The 12,503-nt window shown below is 32.4% G+C and overlaps 1 long non-coding RNA gene across 1 annotated transcript in view; it reads right to left on the reverse strand.

Annotated features, from left to right (window-relative positions):
• LOC125617197 overlaps nt 1–12,503 on the reverse strand; it is a 101,572-nt gene that overhangs the window by 59,928 nt on the left and 29,141 nt on the right. Inside the window, exon 2 of the long non-coding RNA XR_007348109.1 lies at nt 7,875–7,997. This is a non-coding gene — a long non-coding RNA (uncharacterized LOC125617197). The remainder of the gene's footprint in view (nt 1–7,874; nt 7,998–12,503) is intronic.

Consider the following 12,503-nt stretch of genomic DNA (forward strand, 5'->3'; position numbering starts at 1 on the left):
CAATAAAAATATTACATTATTCAATTTTAGAGTTCCTAAATATAAAATATGATTGTATCAATTTTAATGAAACTGTAAGGAAAAAGTACTCTCATAACCTAAAATAAGTTTAAAATTATATAGAGAACCTAAAAGTAATTTATCATATAATCTTTTATCTAACATGGTGAACTTTTCTGGAGTAAGGAAGAAAAATTACATTTTCCATTTTAAGAAAGAATTCCATTAGAGAATAACACTTGAATTATTTTTAGGTAAGTGCATTTTTATTGTATCTATTCCTTTTAATTGAAAATGCTTGACCTTGACTTCTTGCTAAATATAGTGATTGTAAACATACACTTAATCCATCTCTTGGCAAAACCCCCCAAAATGACAGCTAGTGATTTTTTTTATTAACTCATACAGAATAATGGATCTTAAGATAGAACAAAAATAAAATAATTGCACAGCGGTTGAGCATGAGAAGAATTCTGAGTTGCTGGTTATATTCTGTTTCATCACTTCAGGGATACAAGGATATGTTAATTTTACAATAGAATACTAAGATCTATAATTATATTTTTTTTTGCAAAAGTCCTTGTCAAATATTTTTCTGAAAAAATCTGAACAATCCTTTGCTTTTTGAATGGCATAATTTAAAAGAAATGTATAGTTGTTTTATCTATTTCATAAAATGCTGCTGTGGTCAACCATGTCAAATACTGTGAATATGACAAGTAATTTAAGTCAAGGATGTTCAGTGAACTTTGTAATAAGGCGACAAAAACACCAATTATTCTTATCTTGGAAAAAACATTTCATAGTATGGTGAAAATAAAAATCCACAGACCTGGATTAAAGAGAGAATGTGAAGTTAGAAAGTGGAAATAGTAATTATAGCCAGGTCTCCCATGAAGGCTGTACTGCAAAGGGGACAATTTGAATGATAATTCTAATGATGCCAAATTTCCGGTTCTGATGCTTCTGCCTCACTTCCCCTTGGAGAACCCTTGTTTCTGCATTGGACCCACCCAGATAATCCAAGTCAATCACCCCCCTTTTTTTTTGGTCCGCTCTTTAGTGACTCTAGTTTCCCTTGCCATGAAACAACATTTCCACCCCACCGGTCCTGTGAATTTGGACACTTTGTTTTTTGAGAAGTGATTATTTTACCCAGTACAACATCATTCATGACATAATTGAATGTAGTTCTGGGAATGTGATAGAAATATAAACCAGATGACATTGTATTTAGGTATGGTTGAATAGTTACGAAGGGAAGACAATCTCACTTTTAAGACATATCATGAATAAAAATATAAAATGGGAGAAATGGTTTAAAAAAGTAGCTTCCTGTATGTCATGTGTTATTGAGATTAATGATACCTGAAGATGGCCATGGTGCAGTATGTAGTGGTTTTCAGAGGTCTAATAAATAATGACATTCAAAATCTTAACTAAGAGGTTAGATTTTTCAAATCATAGCAAGAATCAATATATGTATCATATAGCATATCAACCAGTTTCCTTGACATGATTTTAATCATGTATCTTTGCTTTTAATAGATAAGAAATGAAAGTGGCAAAGATATAAAATCATGATATGTTGAACATGAGATAAACAATGTCATACCACAACAATTATGAAAATCAATGCTGCAATTTGATTCTAATTAACACTGAATATGCATTAACATTAAAAAGATTGATAATATCAACTGTTGGTGTACATGTGGAGCTACTGAACTTTCATACACTGCTGATGGAAGACTCTACTGGTACAACCATATTTGAAAACAAGTTGGGACTCTTACAAACCATTTTGAAAACTGATTTCCTGAACAAATTTACAAACTATGGTACATTTCACTCCTAGGAATAAACCAACAAAAATCTGTATAGATGACAACCAAAAACATAGTTGATAGTTTTATTAAGATTTGTGATTTCCCTTTTGGAAGTAATCATAATATCCATAAAAAAGGAAAACTTGTTTTAGAATCATACAGTGAAAGGAATGGAATGAAATTATCAGAATTACTGTTGTGCTCAATGTGAATAAAACCTGAAAAATATAATATAATATTGAGTGAATGTAACTGTTTTACCATTCCATTTAAATAGAGCTAAGTCAAACCAATCAATCTAGATTTTAGAAGTCTATATAGTGATAAATTTGGAGAAGGTGTGGAATAGTGACTGGGATAATATATAAGGTAGCTTCTACAAAGAAGCTAGGTTCTAATTTTTTCTTTTTCTTTCTTTCTTTCTTTCTTTCTTTCTTTTTTTTTCCTTTGGTTCCAGGAATTGAACTCAGGGACACTTAACAACTGAGCTGCATCCCCAGCCCCTCTGTTATTGTACTTTTTATTTTGAGACAGGGCCTCACTAAGTTACTTAAGCTGGCTTTGAATTTATGATCCTCCTGCCTTAGCCTCCCAAGCCACTGGGATTACAGGAGTGTGTCACTCTATCCAGCTCAAGTTCTATTTCTTAATATGTATGTTAATTGTCCTAACGTTTTCACTTTGTCAAAATCTGTCAAGATGGGGCTGGGGTTCTGGCTCAGTTGTAGAGCACTTGCCTAGCACGTGTGGAGCACTGGGTTCAATCGTCAGCACCACATAAAAATAAAATAAAGGTATTGTGTCCACCTACAACTAAAAAACAAAAATATTTTAAAAATCTGTCAAGGTATGTACTTAAGATTTGTGCACTTTTCTACATTTATTACTGGAATAAATCAGAAAAGTGACATGGAATATAAGCAAATTCAGAACAGTGAGAAAGTAAAGGATGGTTACAATAAAAATGACTAAAGTATTAAGTGAGGGGGATGAATGCAGAGAGCCATTTAAAAAAGAAAGTAACAAATGAATAAGATTGCTAACATTAATACTAAAAACAATTGCCAAGCACAGGGTATGATAGAAGCTCAATGAACAGTGGTTTCTCTTCCAAACTTGTCTTGCTTAGCAGGGCATGGTGATGCACATCTGTAATCCCAGTGCCTTTAGAAACTGAAGCAGGAGGATTGCAAGTTCAAGGCCATCCTTAGCAACCTAGCAAGAGCTTGTCTCAAAATAAAAAGGGCTGTGTAAAGCATCCCTGAATTTAATCCCTAGTACGAAAGAAAGAGAGAAAGAGAAAGAAAGAAAGAAAGAAAGAAAGAAAGAAAGAAAGAAAGAAAGAAAGAAAGAAAGAAAAATAAAAGAGAAAGAAATTACTAAGAACAATTGAAAACATTCAAAAAATTTTCAAAATCAATCTGTAGCTGATTGCTCACATACTTTATTGAAATGGGAGAATACAAATGAGAAAACCAATTTGCTTAGAAAGTGTTATTTTAGCCCATGAACTCACAAAATTTCAAAATGGTCATTAGAATTCCAAAAAAGTTTCAGGGAAACTAAATATAAATTGTCATATGCACAGATGTTCTACAGTTTACCCTATATTAACTATAATTTTAGCTCACGATATTTCTCCTCTTCAAGAAAAGGCTATGATCCCAAATGAAATGCCAGATGGCAAAAAAAAAAAAAATGGTTGTATCATACACTCTGGAAATCAAATCCAAAAACTTCGAGAGATTTGTTCAATGGGCTATTGTTATATTTGGCCTGGATTATTTATATATTAAGCAGAATGTAAAGCCCAGACAAGAATTATGTTAAAAATCATCTTACTTTATATACTACATAATTTCTAAATAGACAATCATTTTTCTAATTTCCCAGGTTGTTTTCCTTTTAATTTACTGTGATTGCTACATAATCTTTCATTTCAGCCCTTTCTGCCGAATGAAATGCCGAAATATACACCAAGATAAGCCTTGTCTCATTCCATAATGTCCACCTTTGGACCTCCAACTAGCTCTAGTAAGTAGTTTTAAGTATATTTTGTTAAGGAATTTGGCAGCTGAAAAACATCAAAATTTTTAATGGCAGACCTATGTAAGGCCAGTTTGTAGCTCTGCCAAATAAAAAAATGACGAATTTAGAAATTTAAATGTCTCCAATTTAAAATAATAAATCCTTTCTACCTCATAGCAGGGGGGAACTGACCATTTACAAAGACTTTTGATAACTGAGAACATATCCAAATGGAGTAGGTTTGCTGCAAACTGGAGTGCTTATTTTTATTGAAGGTATATCACAAAAACCACCCCAAATGACATCGTCTCCTCTAGAAGTAAAAATAAACTCAATCGTAAATATTTTGCTTCTAAAATTGCTTCTTTTCTAAAAATAAACATGAAAAGTAACAAAGCTGCTTCCAATCAAAGATCAGTTCATTATTTAGGAATCTATGATTCCTATCGAAGAAAATAAGTTTGTATATAAAAGAAAAAATATCAGAAATTTTGAGACCTGATCTTTAGTTTATCACTGATTAAGGCACACTTCCTGTGTTTAGTACAAAGTCTCCTCTTTGCATTTAACAACTTGCTGTATTGGATAGAGACTCACTCTACTTCAATATAGTCTTCTCTTAATTATTTATATTGTGACCATTCTGTATCCAAATAATGTCACATTCTGAGATACAAAGGGTTGGAACTTCTACATATAAATATTGAAAGAACACACAACACATCGCATGGGTTAAATTTCAGACAAATATAGCACTGATAGGATTATTAGAGACAGTTACAGAAGATTCTATGGCATTTATCTTCCTGGTAGTAGTCTTCTGGCTTGTATTCACAAACCACAAAGTGAAAATACAGTGTAGTGAGCTAGGGATCAGAAAAAAAATTAAAAGTCGGACTCAGACCAGGAGTGTCTAGTCCATTCTAGAAAAATATTCAGCCCAACACGAAGGCAAGTATTACCCAGTAAAAAAGAAGCTGGAAAACACTCCATTGTAAACATACCATTTATAAGCCCACAAGGGTTGGAGCAGGGAGGTCACCACATATTGGCTGTGGGACCACAGTGGAACTCTCCAGAAGAAAAAGTAACCTGAAACCACTAGGGAAGCAAACTGTCAAGGAAAAGTTTAAACTTAAGAGCCTAGCCAACTTACAAAAAGAAACTGGAGGAACTTAACTCTTTACGAAGTACTAAATAAACTAAGATTTGCAATGATTATGAGAAGGTAATTCAAATGAAATAGAGAATCTTTCATGATAAGGATAGAAAAAATTTTGTAGTTTAGTATCCAGACTCTGAGAACACAGAAAAAAATATAACTGCGCTAAAGAAACATAAAAAAGCAAGAGTTGAGACAAATAGTCTGTAACCAAAAATGAAACTGAACAATTAGAAAAATTATGAACTCATTTGTGTCATTTATAATGAGCTCACAGTGAGATCCACTTAACAATTAAAATTGTCTGTTTAGTTCAACTTCCATTAATTGATTATATTCACATATTTTTATATTTCTGAGTGATTTACTAGTAATTCATATTTTTGGTTTCTCAACACTTAGGGTTATGACAGTTATAATGATGAATGCTGAAATGCAAAAAATGAATAAAATATAATTCCCGTCATCAATAGAGGATAGAAATCTGAGGGGGTAAATGCTGAGACCAAGGAATGAAAAAAGGATTTCAGGAGACCTAGGAAACCCTGAAGAGTATATTTCATTAAGAATACCTAAAGATCCAATCAAATAAAAATTAATAGACAAGCAAGAAGTCTAGTAGAGTAGAGGAAGGAAAAGAGGCCGGGAAGGAAAGGGGGGGAAGGGGAAGGCAAAATGGTGGATTCATAGACTGAAATCAATTCCCATGCATGTCTAAGTTTGTCAGCATGAACTCAGCTACTATTTATAACTATAAGGATATAATAATAATAATAATAATAATAAATTAGATCTCATTCAGTTTTGCCCAGAACAGGTAAATTATTCAGGTCAAAAGAAGAAAGAAAAGACTTCAGGTGATGAAAAACAAACATGTTATAGTATAAATATACATGGTATAGATGGTCTTCCTGTGCATGCTAATGAGATCAACAGCTGACAATATACTTCTGCAGATACATTATGTTGCCCAGTCTGACAAAGTATGGCTCACTTTCTTAGTGTCCAGAAAAACATCAGTTGCCTCAGTTGGAAATGGCAATTTATAAGACATTTAAAGCCTTCTTGGGGTATATTAATGATATGAGACTGGTTTTATTTTTGTTACATAAGAAAGCCATTTCATTCAGAAATTTCAAGTAAATATTTGTATCGATTTAATAACCCTCAAAATAGGCAAAAAATAAATGCTGTATTCTCACAGATGAGAAAGCAACATACAACATGCAATTAAATGAATTGAATATGCTATCACAAATTTCTTATAAGTCTGTGCTTTCTTTTATAATATAATCTGACTGGCTCTTTCTTTCCTATTTTCCTTAAATGCAAATATCTTGGAAGGCCATCAAAGGAAATGCAGCTGTGAGAATTCCTGGAGGCAGAATAGTCAAATGGTATTTCAGACTGATTTCTTGGCTTAACAACATTCTTATTTCTGCATTCATCTATAAAATGGGAATAATGGTAATAATAATAATAATACTGCAAGACCAAGTGTTATTGGGAACCTTCAATGAAAGGATATATTTAAAGTTCTTAGAATAGTGCCTGGAATAAAGGAAGCCTACAGAAGTATTAACTTTTATTGTTCTTTAAATTGCTCAACAAATTAAATGACTTCCTCACCCTATAATTAATGTCAAAGATCAAATCCTGACTTCCCATGATTATTAACTTCAAAAAGGTCATATTAAAAGTGATACCCAATACAAGAACATTGAAATTTTATTTCAGCTAATTAACACATGATTCCAAGTTCATGTCAATTGGTCAACGAATCTTAGTCTAGGTATATAAATGGATATTTAAATGGTAGTCATGAGTATATTATAGCATCTGAAAGAGATTAATAATTCTAACTAAAATAAATTAGGATATTTTTAGATATAATAAAATCAGGAGTTGTTGAGGTAAAAAAGTAAAAACATGGCCATAAATCATTCAACTTCCCTGAGACATCTATTTCTTTAAGTTGTCAGTGCATGGTTTTATGAAACAAATAGCACTGACTTCATAAAAACACTCAGGTTAAAATGAACACAACTTGATTAACACATCAAATATATATATTCAGAACCAAGGAGGTAACTTGATGTTATATGTAGTTAAAAAAAGTACAGTTTCTATTGTGAAGAGCTTTGGTTTAAAATTTACCTCTTGTTAATTTTTTAGCATTAGAAAGTTATTCTTTGAAATTAAGGTTTTTGCAACAATAATTGCTATCTTCATGGATTTTACAAAAGCATTGTAAGAGAAGTGGCTTTCTCCCCTCACAAAAGAAATAGTCATACTTACATAATTTAGATAAGCACATGAAAATTTAATAGGTTTCAGATTACAAAATTTTTTCTAAGCATTAGTTTTGAAATATACAATGAACTTGTGCTTAGAAACACACATTTCAAAATACAGTATTTTCTATTTGTCCTTTAATTAATTTTCAAATATTTTTTACCTCCTAAGTTTGAAGAGAAAAAAAGAGATAAATATTAGAAAAACAAAATAAGATTATCTATATGAGAAATTTTCGTGTACACAGTAGTTGATTTTCTTTTATTAAAAAACCTTGAGCTATTTTATTACTGAAGCTCTTTAGGATCTTTGTCTTAGGTTTCATCTAAAAGACAGATGATAGAATTAATTATCACAAATAAAAGAGGTAATTAAATTACTTTTATAATACAGCACTTTAAATCCAATCAAAATCAAAGTTAAAAATATTCAATTTTACATCTAAGATATACAAATATGACTGTTTATTAAACCGATCTGATTATTTTATCAGGTAGTTTAAAAGGAATTAAATTTTTTGCTCAAATACTGTAGTATGGTTATTTCATTTCATAACTCACCTTTTGAAAAGTCAGACATCTATCCTAGTTTTTTATATTTTCTTAAAATTTATAAGGTATTGAGAACACTCATCAGTGTAAGGCTCTTGTGTGCTGAAGGTTTTGTTTTCCTTTTCCTGTGAACTGAAAACAGTAGAGCACTTGTTTCAGCTTATATGATGACTTTAACTTAATAAACATCATCTGGAGAAATAGAAACCTGAACATTTGCATACATGTGGGGATAAATAGTATGTTGCTAAAAACTGATTAATAATTATATTTATAAGTCCACAATTAGCTATATTTATATCTTGATACCAGTGGGAACAGAATAAGATGAATACTTATCATTCTTCTCTTGCCTTAATTTGAAAAGGCGGCTAACCAGTGTTGTAACCTACATGGGCAGTATTTGTTAAAACTTTATTGTAAAAAAAAATGAATGCTTTCCTTCTATTAGTGTTTGTGGTAAAGGGTACATAGCATACTAGATGATTTATTTTAAGAAAAATTATTTTAAGTTTAAATTTAGATTTTTACTTATATTTTAACAAAATGAAAAGAAACACTTTCTATGGAGAAATGAGAAAGCATATTTCCTAAAGATCTACAGAACCCTGAGAATGTTTTGAACCTCAAGTATGCTTTGGAAATAAAATTGTATATTGTTTTTTTGTAATTCTATCCAAGTCTAAACAAATTGTGGATACTTTGATTAAATAATTTATATACAAAAGAATGGTGGGAAGAAACTTTTGATTCTACACATCTGACAAAATAAAGAAATGATAACATGATTCTTTTTAAACTACTAAAGGTAGCATTTTAAGGAACAATATAAATCTCTCTCTTTATCTCCCCCCCATCCTTCTTTGCCTCCTCCTACTTTTTCACACACACACACACACACACACACACACACACATACCAAAATATCAAGTTGTGTAATTTCAATGCAAATAATGAAATATTAAGTAAGAAAATACTTTTGAGCATATCTAATCCTACAATAATACCGTTTCTTTTTCCTCTATCCATATTCCTTTCAGTGTAATAAGAAAGAATAGCATGGAGGATATAATATATGTAAATATAGTTGTGCTTTACAGGTACTACCAGTACTTCTCAAAAATTAATATACAGAGAAAACTTACCTGAGGTTTTATAAAAACTAAATTTTTGATTCTGTAGGCCTGGAGGGAGCTCATGCTCCTTCCTAGCAAGCTCCCAATGTTTCAGATGTTGTGATTTAAGGAGCCCTTTTTTATTAATGAAGTACCAAGCCATTTCCCCCTCTCAATATTTCCAAATTACAGAAACTTCAAGCACAGAGTGTGTCAGTATTTTCCCAGGAAATAAAATTAAACCAAGTTACATAAAAAATTAGTAAGATCTGTAAAGTATATTCACATCCAGAAAGATAATCTAGCCCCACACTTCTCATTCCAACTCTATTGTGAGTAGCAATTAACTGAGGCTGGAGATCAAGAATTATGCACAAGTAGATAAGGGGAAAAGAGGGAGCATGGGATATTAGGCACAGAAGGGAGGAGGGTGGTAACATAGAGAGAAGGAAAGGAGGGGACAAAGCAGGGAAAAGCTAAGGACAAATTTTAAAATAAAATGTGTACTAATTATCTCTATTCCTTAAGAAGTCAAAGTCTATAGTATAGTCACCTGATAAATATATACAAAGAAAATTGTTTGATAATCTTGAGAGGCAATAACTAGTGACAAATTTCTCTCAATTAGGTTTCTCCTACTTCTATTCCCTGAAGGAAATTATCGATTGACTCCCACTTACAGATATTGAACTTCATTTGAGCATAACTGGAAGCAAAACACCAGGAATATAACGAACACATTGCGGGAGAGTTCGATACCTATGGTAGTTGACTCACCACCTCTTTGGTTACATCATCTCGGAGTTCATATTTACTTCCTTTTTTAAATTATAATAATCTTTTTGTTTCAGTTGTGGTTCAGACTCAAACTTTTAAAAATTTGATGTTGTAATTATATAGTATTGAATTATTTTAAAGATTCAACAAACATGTAATGATATAGGGGCCTAAGTATTAAAATTTCCACATGGTCCATGGTCAAGTTCTTTCTGTGTTCTAAGAAAAAAAGTAAATGTATGCAGTTGGGAAAGAGAAAAAGAAATCTTGCCTAATGGTTCTTATATTATAGTAGGAGGGCATACAACAACCCAGTATTACATCAAGTAGTGATGTATGCTTGGAAAAATTGAAAATACAAGGTTAAAAACCGACAGGAGAGAACATACCCTTTTAGACAGAGTGGTTAGGGAGACTCTTCAGAAAAGAGGCATTTGAGCAGGGGCCTGATGCTGTGGAGGAGGCCATATAAATATCTGAAGAAAAAGAATTGTGGGCCTATGGATCCAAGAGGTAGGCACTAACGTGGGAAAGAGTTTAGTGCTCTGAAGAACAGCAAGGTGGTCTGTATGGCTGGGAGGAGACAATGATGACAGAAAGGTGGGAAGTACAGTAATTAGGGGGCTGCAGTAAAGATCAGAGCACTGTGAACTGCTCTAACCTCACCATCTGACTGGAGAAGTCCACTAAGGCAGTGGTTTTGATTCTTTTTTTTTTTTCTTTTTTTCTAATCACTTTCATCTCCATGGGTGTGAAAGCAGAATAAGCAGATAAGTGAATTTAATCAGGTAGGATAATTGTTTAATCTTTTAAGATACACACACACACACACACACATGTACAAACACACATAAGATTTTATAACTGCTTATTTCCAGAGAAATGCCAAAGAAAATACTTTGTTTTTGCCAACATTTAAATTCTGATTTATAAAATGATTCATTTACTTATTCATTTGCAAAAAAAAAAAAATTGTTACGTCTTTTGCATGTGCCAGGAATGTGATTTTGGTGCTAGGAATACAGCAATGGACAAACCAAAAATTTGCTTTTATATACATTTATCTTTGAACTAATATATATGATCCAATTATAACAGTAACAAGAAAGTAACATTATGATAAAAAGATAGGTTATAATAAATGTTATTAAATACAAGTAAGTAAAATGATGAGGTTAGTTACCTAGAAAAATTAAACAGGGATTCGGTGCGGGTAAATATTGAAATCATTGATGAAATTTAAGAACTACATTAAAAAATATAAAGATGATTAAACAAGATAGAATTTAAAATACTTAAAAGAAGAAAACAAGGACTAAAGCAAATAAGAATGTGAAGAATAGAGAAAATCAATCAGGTACATTTTGGATAAACCCCAAGCAACTAAATACTTGCTGTTTTAATCAGCTTTTTCACTGATAGGACTAATAGACCCGACCAGAACAATTGCAGGGGAGGAAAAGTTTATTTAAGGGGTCAGAGTTTCAGAGGTTTCAATCCATAGACAGCCAGCTCCATACCTATGGGGTGCCAAGGGTGCTCCAGGTAGGGCAGGAACAAAGTGACAGACGAGGGTGGCAGAGAGAAAGAGCTCACATGATTACCAGGAAGCAGAGAGAGACTCCATGCTCCAGGTATAAAACATATCCCCCATAACCACACACCCAATGAACCACTTCCTCCAGGCACACCCCACCCGCCTCCAGTCACCAGCTATTTAATCCCATCAGGGAACAATTCACTGAATGGATTAAGGCTGTGCCCCAGTCATTTCTGCTCCAAACCTTTTTGCATTGTCTCACATGAGCTTTTTCGGACACCACATCTAAACCATAACACTTGCTTACCACTTCTTTACCTCACCTTTTTTTCTCTCTCTTGCTTATTTACAAATATCATCCTCCACCACAGGGTCAGTACTTAGAGGTAAAACCACTATTTTTCTCAAAAAAAAAAGTTGTTTCTTTTTTGATAAATATGAGTGCCTCTAAAGTAAGTGTACTCAAAGTAAGATTACTCACAACTATGAAGGCAACATATTCATATACATAGCTTAAAATAAGATGAAAGAAGTAATGCAAAATTATAAAAGTCATATAATTTTTTTTTTCCTTTAGAGGTACTTGGTTGAGCACAGCAACCAACAGAGATGAAATCTTGGGAACGAGAATAATGCCTACAATGGGGAGGGGCATTGTTCTTCTCTTATTGTAACCATAACTGCATGACAAAACTCAAACCACTTCCTTTAGAAAGAAAAACTCAAATACTGAGATTATATATCCTGGTGATGGCTTCAGTTCACAATTTAAATATTTAAATTTTGGTTGCTCTGACCAGTTACTTTTATATGCAATAAAATGAATAAAATTAGCAAAGATTAAAGAAAAAAGGAAAACATTTAAAGAAATCTGTATATATCATCAGCACAAATCAGAAGCTGTAGATGCATTTTCACAATGATTAACTTTTCTATTCCAGATAATTAATGCTATGGTTTAGATATGAGGTGACCCCCAAGCTCATGTGTAAGACAATGCAAGAAAATTCAGAACTGAAATGATTGGTTTATGAGTGCCTTAACTAATCAGAGCATTAAACCTCTGATAGAGATTACTAGGTCATAACTGTAGGCAGGTAGGGTGTGGCTGGAAGAGGGGGTTTATATTTTGGCATAGATGAGTGAAACTCTCTCTCTCTCTCTCTCTCTCTGAATCTCTCTCTCTCTCTCTCTCTCTCTCTCTCT

Source organism: Marmota marmota, unplaced genomic scaffold (genome assembly GCF_001458135.2).
Source record: "Marmota marmota marmota unplaced genomic scaffold, marMar, whole genome shotgun sequence".
Lineage (NCBI taxonomy): Eukaryota > Metazoa > Chordata > Mammalia > Rodentia > Sciuridae > Marmota > Marmota marmota.